This window comes from Nannospalax galili, unplaced genomic scaffold (genome assembly GCF_000622305.1).
Source record: "Nannospalax galili isolate Female #2095 unplaced genomic scaffold, S.galili_v1.0 scaffold125, whole genome shotgun sequence".
Lineage (NCBI taxonomy): Eukaryota > Metazoa > Chordata > Mammalia > Rodentia > Spalacidae > Nannospalax > Nannospalax galili.
The window spans coordinates 140,292-152,771 of record NW_008354705.1 but is presented as its reverse complement, the minus strand read 5'-3'; the positions used below and the strand labels follow the sequence as shown (position 1 = coordinate 152,771).

Sequence of the window (12,480 nt, the reverse complement as noted above, 5' to 3'; positions counted from 1 at the left end):
GGTAATTTTGTTTTCGATTTCTGGACATGAAATAGAAGTCTTCCTTTTCATTAAAATATGTGTTCTCTTTTTTGTAATTTTTATTGAATTCTTGTGTATTTCATACAGAGAGCATCTTAACCATTTTAATATCCCTCCCTCATGCATTCTGTCATTTGTGTCAAGGACTATCATTTAAAGTTAGCATCCCAAGATATCCCTCAGTGTAAGTTCATCCACTGTGGTCTAGTCAGATTATCTAGAGTCCGTCCTTTTAAGATCAGCTCTTCCTCACACAACCCGATTCAGCTGCCAAGAGTTCTTTGACTAAGATTGGAGCCTGCTGCCCATTTTCATAGTTCTGTGCTGGGTTGTTGTCTGCTTGATTTTGCCTGGTTCTTGCGCATGCTGATACCACTGCTGTAGGTTTGTATGAACAAGGTCCCAGGAGCCTATATATATATTCAAAACATTTTTTTAATATTTGAGAAAGAAGAGGGCTGGGCTATACTAACTGGTGAAGTGCTTACCTGGCTGGGCCACAGTGTGGCTCCTTCATACTAGAGAGAGGGAAAGAAGGAGGGATGGAGGAATAGAGGGAGGGGGAAGGTCCTGACCTCACTGAGATACCATTAAATTCACCTTTTCTTCTTTCCCATCCTTGGTGTGGGTGCATATGATTTTACAACACTCGTAGCAGGATATAATTTGTATTATTTCGTGTTTAATGCTGCATCATAAATACATTCCATAGCTCTGCAGTTCTCATAATGGCAACTACAATCACAGTTTTACATCTCATTAAGTAGGAGTTCCCATTCAGAAGTCATAGAAATTGTGCCAAGTGCCACACACACACACACACACACACACACACACACACACACACGGGAAAATACTGGAATTACTTTTTGTCTTCATTTAGGCATTTGTGTCTGTTGAATTATCTGCCCAGCATATTTGCGTAGTTGAGAGAACTGGAGGGAAGGGTTAGAGTGACAGTTGTGGCCCTTGATGAAAGTCACTAGGGTAATGCCAGGAAGACTGAAGGGGAACTGACCAGTTTCACAGCTTCTTGTCGGCATTTGGGGTTAGCTGTCATTGTCTATACCACATCGCTTTAATTATAGCTACTAGTCAAGATTAGCATTTGCCCATTTGTCACTTTATTAGTTATGTTTAATGAAAAAGTTTCTCATAGCATCTCTTTATTTGTGCATCAAAGACTTGTTTGTTTTCTCACAAATACCACTTTTAAAACACTCCTCAGACAATGTAAATTTTAACTTTCTTTAAATTTTATGTATATTTTTATCTTCTTAATTGCTTTAAAACTTCAACAGTGGATGCTGGGTTTATTTGCTTGCTTGTTTGTATAATTTATTTCGGGAAATTAAACTAAAACAAAGCATCAACCACAAAATGAAATTATTCACACCATACTTAAACTATGATGTAGCTAGGCAGTTCTGAATCAATGGGAAACTTTGTAGTTGAGTGTTGTCAGAATACCTTATTATGGCAGCTTTAAATTTTCAGTCTGATAATATATTATATAGTTTGTAACATTAATAGCAATTTATTATTTGTGACAGAATTTCTGTAGTTCATTTAATTTTCTTTTACCTCCTGACAAAGCTATAATTTGAAAATGAGCAAAATCAACCTTAAAATTAAATCAATTCAAGGGAAACTAACCTCTACTTCATTTTTAGTATTTTTTGCTGATTACAAAATTATATATGTTTATTTCACAAAAAAATTTAAATGACAGGAAATAATTTTAAAATAACTCAAATCCAACTCTAATCTCATCATCCAGAAAAACTGTAACACTGATATGGGCTCTTTCCAGTTTTCTCTCAACTAGGGATGTGACTCTACAGATATTTTAATCAATTTTTATTACATCATTTTTACGTTATATTGTCTCACTACCTGATATTGTTAGTGAACATTTTCCCATTTTGCCAAATATTTGGAATCAGTTTGTACCACTGAATATGTTTATAAAGATCTAGGTGAGCTAATTAGACACTACCTTAGAAGTTCAAACACTTGAAGGAAGTCTTCTCATTCCTTAGTGGAAGGAAGAGTCCCAACTTTTCTTCTGTAGACTCTAGGCAACGTTCATGGAGCCTCTGGAGAGCAGCCAACCTACCAGCCACAGAATGCCAGTTCCATATCCCTCCTAAAAGCCCATGAACACTGGGTTCGAAGATGGCACTTCTTTTTTGAGAATTTCATACGTGAGCATTGTCTTTGCATCCTCTCCATCCCTCCCAGGCTTCCACGAATGTATCCCATGTCCCCCAGCTACCTTTCAACTTCTTGTTCTCTTCTTTGATCATTATTGAAATATACTCAAAACCTTTTGGTTCATAATTATCTAGTGTTCATAGAGTTGGACATATACATATTGGGTGATTTTTATTGTTGATCTATTTGTGAAAATGTAGTTGGTAAGTAATGGGAACTTAAGACTACTCAGAAATTCCTTCGCTCCTATTTGGTATAGAAATGATCACTGTAGTTTATAAACAGATTTCACATAATCATTTAGTCTTGCAACTTAGTGGCATACTGCTATGTAAAAGAGAAAATTGGAATTTGCTTGTGTGTACCTGTTTAAGGCTGTCCATTTGGGATTAAGAAATTTCTCAAGGAGCTAGACCCTGGAGAGAAATGGTGCTCCCGCCCCCACTCGGCATCCATTGATTGCCTGTAGTTCTTCATCTTGAGGTGGAACCCCATGACGTTCACCCATCCACCTTGGCATGTCAACTGATTTTGTCATTATGCCACCACACCCAGCGGATGTACTTAGTCTTAAGTAATGTTTGCCTCCAGTTTCTGCAGCTGCTTGCAGTCACAAGCTTCGGCCACTACATCTCAAGAAATTCTGACAAAGTAGAAAGAGGGGAGAAGGTACTTGTCAGAACCATCTTGGATACTGTGTTGGCAGATGGAGACTTATCCACAGAGAGCTTCACATTTACTACGGGATTAAGGGCAGCAGGGAGACAACAAGTGTAAGAGAGTAGGGAACCCCTCGTTCAGACCCCCATTCTGCCTATTCATTGCCAGTGGGGGACCTTGGAGAAGTCATTTCACTGAATTCTGATTTTCTTCTTCTTTAAAAATTTTTTTATTATTTTTATTTTATGTGTATGTGTGTATTGCCTGCATGTAGGTAAGTGCACCTGTGTCATGCAATGCTGGCGGAGGACAGAAGAGACTATTGGATCCCCTGGAACTGGAGTTATGGACAGTTGTTAGCTGCCATGTGGGTGCTGGGATTCGAACCCGGGTCTTCTCAGTGTTCTTAACCACTGAGCAATCTCTCCAATCCCCCCAATTTTCTCCTTTATATAACAGTGTTCCACTAAGTTGCAAGACTAAATGATTATGTGAAATTTGTTTATAAACTACAATGATCATTTCTATACCAAATAGGAGCGAAGAAATTTCTGGGTAGTCTTACATTCCCATTACTTACCAACTACATTTTCCCAAAGAGATCAACAATAAAATCATCCAACATGTGTTTCTTCAACTCTGTGAATACTGGATAATTTTGAACCAAAAGGTTTTGAGTAGTTAAGATCATGCTAGTGGCTATACCAAATCCTCAACCTTTGCTGACTCAGTACAACAGAAGTTTTATGACATGTAAACAGTCAGCAGAGGGATTGAAAGTTGATTGACAACTTTGTGGAAATCCAGGCTCTTTCCACATTGTGACTCTGTCTTTGTCTTCTAGGGCTTCAGGCCACTTGCATTCAGTAAACAGATGAGGAAAATGGAAGAAGGCCTATGCCACATGCTTGCTTCTTAGCACCATAGCAAGAAGTGGCATTGAACTCCATTCACATTTCACTGGCATGCAGTTCAGAATACACCTTATACGGAGAGAAACTGAGAAATAGTATCAGTTTAGTGAGCAGCTAACCAGCCACACATGTTACTTGATAGAAGAAAATAAGCCAGGAAGAGAACAGGCCAACATCTACAGTTTGAGGCTAAAAATGAATCCAATGGTTTTCTCTGTGATATTTCCAACAAACTTTTTTTAAACTTTTTAAAAAATTTTTATTTTTATTTTATGTGTATGCATGTATTGCCTGCATATAGGTAAGTGCACCCATGTTATGCAATGCCTACAGAGGTCAGAAGAGGCTGCTGGATCCACTGGGACTGGAGTTATGGACAGTTGTTAGCTGCCACGTGGGTGCTGAGATTCGAACCCAGGTTTTCTCAGTGTTCTTAACCACTGAGCCATCTCTCCAACCTCCCCCCCCAACAAACTCTTATATTCTCATACACAGTGGTCCTCAGAGGAAGACTACCATTGTTTATGAAACTATTCACTGATTATTGATGCTTTTTAAAAATATTTGTCAAGCACATGTACTGATAAAGTAACCCATTCCCATTTCAAGTGACAGGAGAATAACTCACCCCATATCAAGTAACAGGCTGGAGACCAGGAACCCTCCTTGCCCCAGTGCAGGCTCCCTATCTAAAGCATGTTTCAATCTACTGTGCCTAGATGTTTCTGCCCCTTTTACCTGCACTGGTAGTTCAGGGGTAAAATTCTCACCTACCAAATTCCTCTGTCCCATTCTAACAGGGAACACAGGTGCTGAAGCCTGGGTACTGTAAAGGTCCTGCGTCTACCTCTGATTAGTTATCTGGGCAAGTTTGTCTTAAGTAAGTTACCTAGCCTCTCTGAACATTTGCTTTGTTCTCTGTGAGATGAGGATGAATGAAACTGTTTAAAGCTCCTGTCATGATGACTGACACCATAGCTCTGTGACCCTGTCCCCTATCTACACCATTAGACTTGGAACCCTCATCCCCCACCTTTCATGATCCAGCCCCATGTTACATGGAGCTCTATAAAGCCCCACCAGAATGTGCAGGTTGAGGAGTTGGGCAAAGAATTTGTTATTCAAATAAATAATTTTCCCTGAATCTACTAGCTGTGAAATCTGCCAGTGAAGATGTGCGAAGTGTGATTATTCCGATGATGGAAAATTGGAAAGAGATGTTCTAAACTGTGGCTTGCCAACCCTTTCCATAGGCAGATATAATATTAATAGATATTTATTACATTATAATAAATCCCTTCTCATGAAAAATGTTAAGCTGGGCTTTTCATGTGTCCTCTTCTGTTAATTCCTACAGTACTCTCCTGAAGGGGGCACTTTCGTCCCTTATTTTACAGATTGAGCAGTAGTAACAATCAAATTGAGGATCAAAAAGATTTAGTTTGCCCACTTGCCCAGTAAATAAAGAATAATGTCAGGACAGGGCCCAGGTCCATCCAGTCACACCTCTCTGTTCTGTCCACTGAGCATTCTGCTTCCCAGGACCCTTCAAGGAGGAACTTTCTCTGGAACAACAGAAAACAATCAACATTAACATTGCACATTGTCATTTCAAAATGTGATCTCATTTAGTCCTCATGTCACTGTGCAGAGATTTCTGTCTACACCTGACTGTGAACAGAAACTGAGATTCAGGGAGGCTGCTCAGAGGTGGTGAGGGGAGTCAACCCCTCACAGTATATGCTCAGCAAGCATTTACTGAGCACCAAGTATTACATGCACTGCTCGGTGATGAATATTTCTTGCACATTTCTTCTAGTGTCCTGAAAAACCTCCCGAAACCTCCTGAGTCTTTATCATCCCAATTTTATACACATGAATATGGCTCTTAAATATTAAAATTCTGTGCCAACCAAGTGATCAGGCAATGGAGAATACAAATTGACACTTTTTTAAATCTGAAAAAGCAAAGAAAACTTACCACCAATGCACTTTGTCTAGAAAAGAAGAGACACTTTCAGTTAATATTTCATCTACTTTGTGATACATGGCAGTGCCCAGACACTACCCAGGCAAAAGATATTGTCCTAGTTATTTTCTATTGCTGTGGTAAAAACATTGACCAAAACCAACTTAGAGAGGAAAGGGTTTATTTTATCTTACATCTTCCAGGTCACAGTTCATCACTGAGAGAAGCCAGGGCAGTAACTCAGAGCAGAAACCTGAAGACAGGACCTGAAGCACAGATAAGGGAGGAATGCTGCTTACTGACTTGCTCCCCTGGTCTGTACTCTGCTTTCTTATACAACACAGGACCACCTGCCCACACACTCAACAATCAAAAAAACGTCCCGACAGACAAGGCCATAGGCCAATCCAATGGAGAAAATTCCTCAGTTGAGGCTCCCTCTACCCAGGTGTGTCAAGTTGACAACTGAGGCTGTCCAGCACAGATGTCTTACATTTGCGCTATGACAATAATCAGTGAGCATCAATTCCAGTTAACAGTAGAGATAGAAACAAGGAGATTAGGCGTCACAGGAAAACATGACCAATGGTCACTTGACAATAACTGTGGACACCCTAATATTTAAAGGTTAACAAGTCAAACTCAAGAGCAGATTAAAGAATACACTTTGTTCAAGGAGATCTTAGCACAGGGGCAGGAAATGATCCAATACTAGACCAATTAGGTCTGTCATTCACCACAGAGATTAAGAAGCAAATCTGTAATTTATTAATAACTCAGTAACCAACAATTTTTAATTATCTCTAAAATGCACAAAAAAAGCATTCATTAAGGTAGAACATCCAGAATTATTTATTTTTAATCTCAGTAAATCAGGAATAGAATGAAAGTTCCTCAAAATTTAAGAAAAAGGAAATCTATCAGAAATCTTTAACAATTAAATGCTTAATGAATTCTTAGGCACATCCCAACTAAAAAATGCAAGACAAAATTGATTATTGCTATTGATACTAATCACTATTGATCTGAAGAGAGAGAAATTTAAAGGAAAAACGAGCTTTTGCTCTATGCAGATAATCTAAGTACCCACATTAAAATAATATCCAAGGCAATCAACTAAAAGCTTAGAATAAGAAAGTTCAAAACTATGTATAGACAGCACTATATAATTAATCCAATAGCCTCTCTATATACCACTAGTAATTAATTTAACAATAATTCTGGAGCCAGCAAGATGACTCAGTGGATAAATGTACTTGCAGCCAGGACCAAAGACCTGAGTTCCATTCCTCGTGACCCACATGGTAGAAGGCGAGAACTGACACCCAGAGATTGTCCTCTGACCCCCACAGGTATGCTATGTCATACACAAGCACACGCCACATACACACAAAATAATAAACAAGTAAATAAATAAATAATAAATTACAAAATTTAAAGGATATAAGATACAACAAAAATCCCTACAAAATAAGCATGTTTTTTTACTGTAAAAGTTCTATTTAAAGATAATTAAAGAAATTTACTGACTAATGTGAACACACAAATAAATGATATAATGGACTTTATTTCTAGCTTAGTTCAAGGCTTAGTACTGAAAATGTGCTTGTTTTCCCTCCATTTACCAATGTCATTCTTATTTTAATTCAATAGCACTTTTACTCAGGTCTTTCTTTCTAGAAATCAAAACACATTGTAAGCTATAGTGATTAAAACATTCTAGAATGGGTGTAGATATTGACAAATTGATCAGGGGAACAGAATAATAAACCTGGAAACAAACTCAAGTGTATATGAAAATCAAGTATACTATAAAGATATCAATTAGAATTGGTGAAGAAACAATAGATTTATTCACAGGTGAGCTTGAACCAAACAGCTATTCATTTGAGAAAGGAATTAGATTCCTAATTCATGCCATGTATTCAGAGAAAGTAGCCTTCAGCTGGGTTAAAAAGCAAATATATGAAAATATATTATTCCTAAATCCATTTTTATTGCTGTGATAAAATACTCTGATAAAAAGTAACTCAGAGGACTGGAGAGATGGCTCAGTGGTTAAGAACCATCTTAACTGATTGCTCTTGCAGAGGACCTGAGTTCAATTCTCAGCATCCACATGGCAGCCAACAATTATCTATGGACTTCAGTTCCAGGGGATGCAACACATGCTTCTGAGCTCTGCTGGCATTGCACAACATGGGTACACTCACATGCATGCAGGCAATACACTCATACACATAAAATAAAATAAATTATATATTAAATGTAACTCAAGGGAGAGTTTATTTTAACTGCATTTCAGAACATAGTCCATTACAGCAGGGAGTCGAGGCTGCAGGGACTTAAATGGTCACATCACATTCACAGTCAAGGGCAGAAAGAAATGAATACTTGCATGCTTCTAGTGCTTAGCCCACTGTCCCCACTCTTACATAGTCTAAGACCCTAAGCCCAGGGAATGGTACTGCTACACTGGATGGGGTCTTCCCATATTAATTAGCGTAATCAATACCATCTCCCACAGACATGCTCTCAGGCCAACCTGATCTAGACAATCCCTCATTGAGACTCTTCCCAGCTGGTTCGAAATTATGTTGACAGTTAAAACTAACCATCACAATATTCAAAGAAATATGTGTGAGGAGAAAAGGTGAACTTTTTTAATAAGCAAAAGGGCTTAACAGACATCTACAGAATACTTCATCCAATAATTTCAGAATGTGTATTCTACCCAGCAGCCCATAAACTTTCTCTAAATAGACCACATTCTGAGCCATAAGGTAAATCTTAACAAATACAAAAGAACTGAGATAACTTTTATCTCTCATAGAGCAAAATGGCATATAGCAAGAGAAATTACATAAACCATAGAAAGGCATGGTAAGTCAAAGAAGTACATTTAAATGATCATTAGGCACTGAAGAAATCAAGGAGAAAATATTTTAGAAACAAGTAGAAGTGAAAATACTTTGCAGAGCCTGTGAGATCTAGCACTGGCACTTTTAATGGGATGTTCACAGGTATGAATGCCTACATTGAAAAAAAAAAAGAAAGAAATGGCCAGACATGGTAGCACATACCTTTAGTCCCAGCACTCAGGAGGCAGAAGTAGGCAGAGCTCTGTGAGTTCAAGGCCAGCCTGGTCTACATAGTGAGTACCAGGCCAGCTGGGACTACAGGGAGACCCTGTCTCAAAAAGGACCAAAAAAAAAAGAGAAAGAAAGAAATCTCAAATAAATAACCTAATTATGCTCTTCAAGGGAGTCTTAAAAACACATACCAAAAAAAAATGCCAAGCCCAAAATTAGTAGATGGAAAGAAAAAAGATTAGAGAAGATATTAATGAAATGGAAACCCAAACAAAAATATACAAAGAATCAATGAAACAAAGAGATTGTTCAAAGAAACAATCTTTGAAAAGCTGAACAAGATTGACAAAACCTTATCCAAATTAATCAAATGAAAGAGAAAGAAAACCCAAAAATCAATAAAGTTAAAGCTGATATATGCTATATCAGTGAAATTCAGAGAATAATTGCTATATCAGTGAAATTCAGAGAATAATTAGGGACTAATTTGAAACTGATATGCCAATAAATTGAAAACTTCAGAAATGAAGATAGAAACAAATAGATCTATAATGAGCAAGTATATTGAAGCAGTAATAAAGAGTCTCTCAACTAAAACAGCCCAGGATTGAATGAATTAACGGGTAGATTCTACCAGATCTTTAAAAAAAAAAAGAACTAATGGTAAAAATCCTCAGAGCCTTCCATTACAGATTATTTCATTACAAGTCCAGTTTTACCCAATGCCAAAACCAGATAAACAGAAAAAAAAATTAAAGAAAAATACAACCCAATTTTCTTGTTGACTATAGATACAAAGATACTCAAATACTTGGAAAGCAAATTCAACAGCATATTAAAGTAAAATATCATTTACCATGACCTACGTACAACAGATCTGTAGCCAACATTGTGCTAAATGGGGAAAACTTAGAAGGATTTCCTTGAAAATAAGGATTGAGACGAAAATGCACTATCTCCACTTTGATTCAATACTGTGCTAGAAGTCTTGCCAAAGCAATAAGAAAATAAAAAGAAATAAAAAGGATACAACTAGGAAATGAAGAAATCAAATTATTCCTATTTGCAGATGACATAGTCCAATATTTAAAAGACCTTAAGGGCTCCATCAGAAAACTCTTAGATCTGATAAACAGTTTCTGTAGGACACAAAATTAGCATATTTTCTATATGCCAGTAATGAACATACTGAGAAATTAGGAAAGCAATTACATTCATAATAGCCTTTAAAAACAAATAATAAACCTAACCAAGGAGATAAATGACTCTAAAATGAAAACTTTAAAATGCTGGGGAAAAAGCTTGGCGTGGTGCTGCATGCCTTTGATCCTAGCACTAAGGAGGCAGAGGCAGGAGGAGCTCTGTGAGATCGAAACCAGCCTGGTCTACATAGTGAATCCCAGGGTTGGAGCTACAGGGAGACCCTGTCTCAAAAAGACAAAAATTTAAAAATAAAGAAAAAAAATACCTCAGTCAAAATTGCTGTCATTAAGCCTTTATGCATTGCTGATGAGCATGTAAATTAATCCACATAGATTCCTCAAAACACTAAAATTAGAACTATCATATAATCCTGCTTTACCACATGTGAATACACCCAAAGGAATTTAAGTTAGCATCTACAGAGATACCTGCACATCCATATTCGTTGCTATACTATTTACAATAGCCAAGTTATGTAATCAGCCTATATAATCGACAAATGAATGGATAACTAAATATGGTATATATAGCCAATGGAGTCTTTTTAATATTTCATTTATTATTTTTATTTTATGTTTATGAGTGTATTGCCTGCATGTATGTAAGTGCACCTGTGTCCTGCAATGCCCTTGGAAGTCAGAAGAGGGCATCAGATCCCCTGGAACTGGAGTTACAGATGGTTATCAACAGCCATGTGGGTGCTGGGATTGAACCTGGGTCCTCTGCAAGAGCAGTCAGCACTCTTAACCACAGAGCCATCTCTCCAGCCCATGCAATTGAATCTTATCCAGCAATAAAGAATGAAAGTATGTCATTTGCGGCAAAATAAATAGAACTAGAAATAAGGCAAACTCAGATAAATGTCACATTTTCTCTCATATGTGAAACTTGGATTATGTAAATATAGATACATGGTACATATATACAAACACACACACACACAGCATGGAAGTAGAAGGGTATATTTGGAGAGAAAAGGAAACTAGGCAGGATGACAGGGGACAGAAGAGAGTAATGGTTAAAATGCATGGTGTGAATAAAATGTCATTATGGCTGCTTCCCTGGGCTGTACAACGTGTCAGCCTCTTTCCTGGATAAGTCCAGTGGCACCCATCACTCCTTGACTCCCCCAGCCTCATCTACCCTCCCAGCTCCCCCGCCCCGTCTCTCCTCCTAGCCTGGGTACTGGCCCATTCCTTGACTTGGCACCGCAGACACCAGGGCTGACCTCTCGGCGGAAACCACCACTGCTTCCTGATCCTTTGCATCCAGACCAACCCAATTCCTTCTCAAAGTCCTCAGGAGCCCTCTGGGCCCGGTTCCGCCCTCGACTCCCTCTGCTTCCCTGGGCTGCAAAACCTACCAACCTCTTTCCTGGGTAAGTCCAGCAGAGCCCACCACACCTTGACTCCCCCAGCCTCATTCACCCTCCCAGCTCCCCCACCCCATCTCATTTCCTAGCCTGGATACTGGCCCATATCTTGTCTTGGCAGCCCAGACACCAGGGCTGACCTCTCAGCTGGAACCACCACTGCTTCCTGATCCTTTGCATCCAGACAAACCCAGTTCTTCCCTGCAGTCCCCAGGAGCCCGTGGGGCCTCTTTCTGTTCCCACCTCCCTTTGCATCCCTGGGTGGCATGGCCACCAGCTGCCAGAGACCAGCATCTTTCCTGGGCCCTGGTCCCAGGCCAGTCCAGCCCACAAATTCCTGAGGACAACATCTTTCCTGGAGGGATCCAGACCTGAGGAGAGAGACTGAGAGCATCTAATCCTCATCGGACTTGGGCCTCTGTGGGAACTCCTGACGAAAGCAATTTGGCCACTCCAATATAAAATCAAAAGAGAGAACCGGAAGCCTAGAACAACCAGCTTTTCAAGCCCAACAAGTAAACCACTAAGGCACATAAAGTTTACAAAAAGAAGCAGACCTAAACTTGAAGGCTTGAGTCTCACACAAGAATCAGAAACAAATGAAATTCACATGTCAAAGCCACAGAGAAAAAATAACATGAAAAACCAAAATAACATATCCCCACCAAATACCAATAGTCCTCTAGAGGAGTACAATGAGAACCCCCTACAGATAACACAAGACATGGAACTCAAAAAAAAAATTATAAACATGATAAAAGAGTTCAGTGAATTTAAAGAACACACAAACAAATCAAACAATTGAAGGAAGATAGGGATAAACTTCTGAATGAATTCAGAAAAGATTTAGAAATATTGAAGAATACTCAGGCTGAAATGAAGAAGGAATTGAAACGCTCACAAAGAAAATTAGAAACGACAGGAGAAAGCCTCACCAATAGGATGAATGAAATGGAAAACAGAATATCAAGACTGAAAGATAAAGTGGATGAACTAGACCACTCAAGCAAAGATTATGAAAAATTTAAGAAA

The 12,480-nt window shown here is 38.6% G+C and overlaps 1 long non-coding RNA gene across 1 annotated transcript in view; it reads right to left on the bottom strand.

Moving 5' to 3' along the window:
* Nucleotides 1-5,124: 5,124 nt before the first annotated feature.
* LOC115067503 overlaps nt 5,125-12,480 on the bottom strand; it is a 46,692-nt gene continuing 39,336 nt past the window's right edge. Inside the window, exon 3 of the long non-coding RNA XR_003846913.1 lies at nt 5,125-5,377. This is a non-coding gene — a long non-coding RNA (uncharacterized LOC115067503). The remainder of the gene's footprint in view (nt 5,378-12,480) is intronic.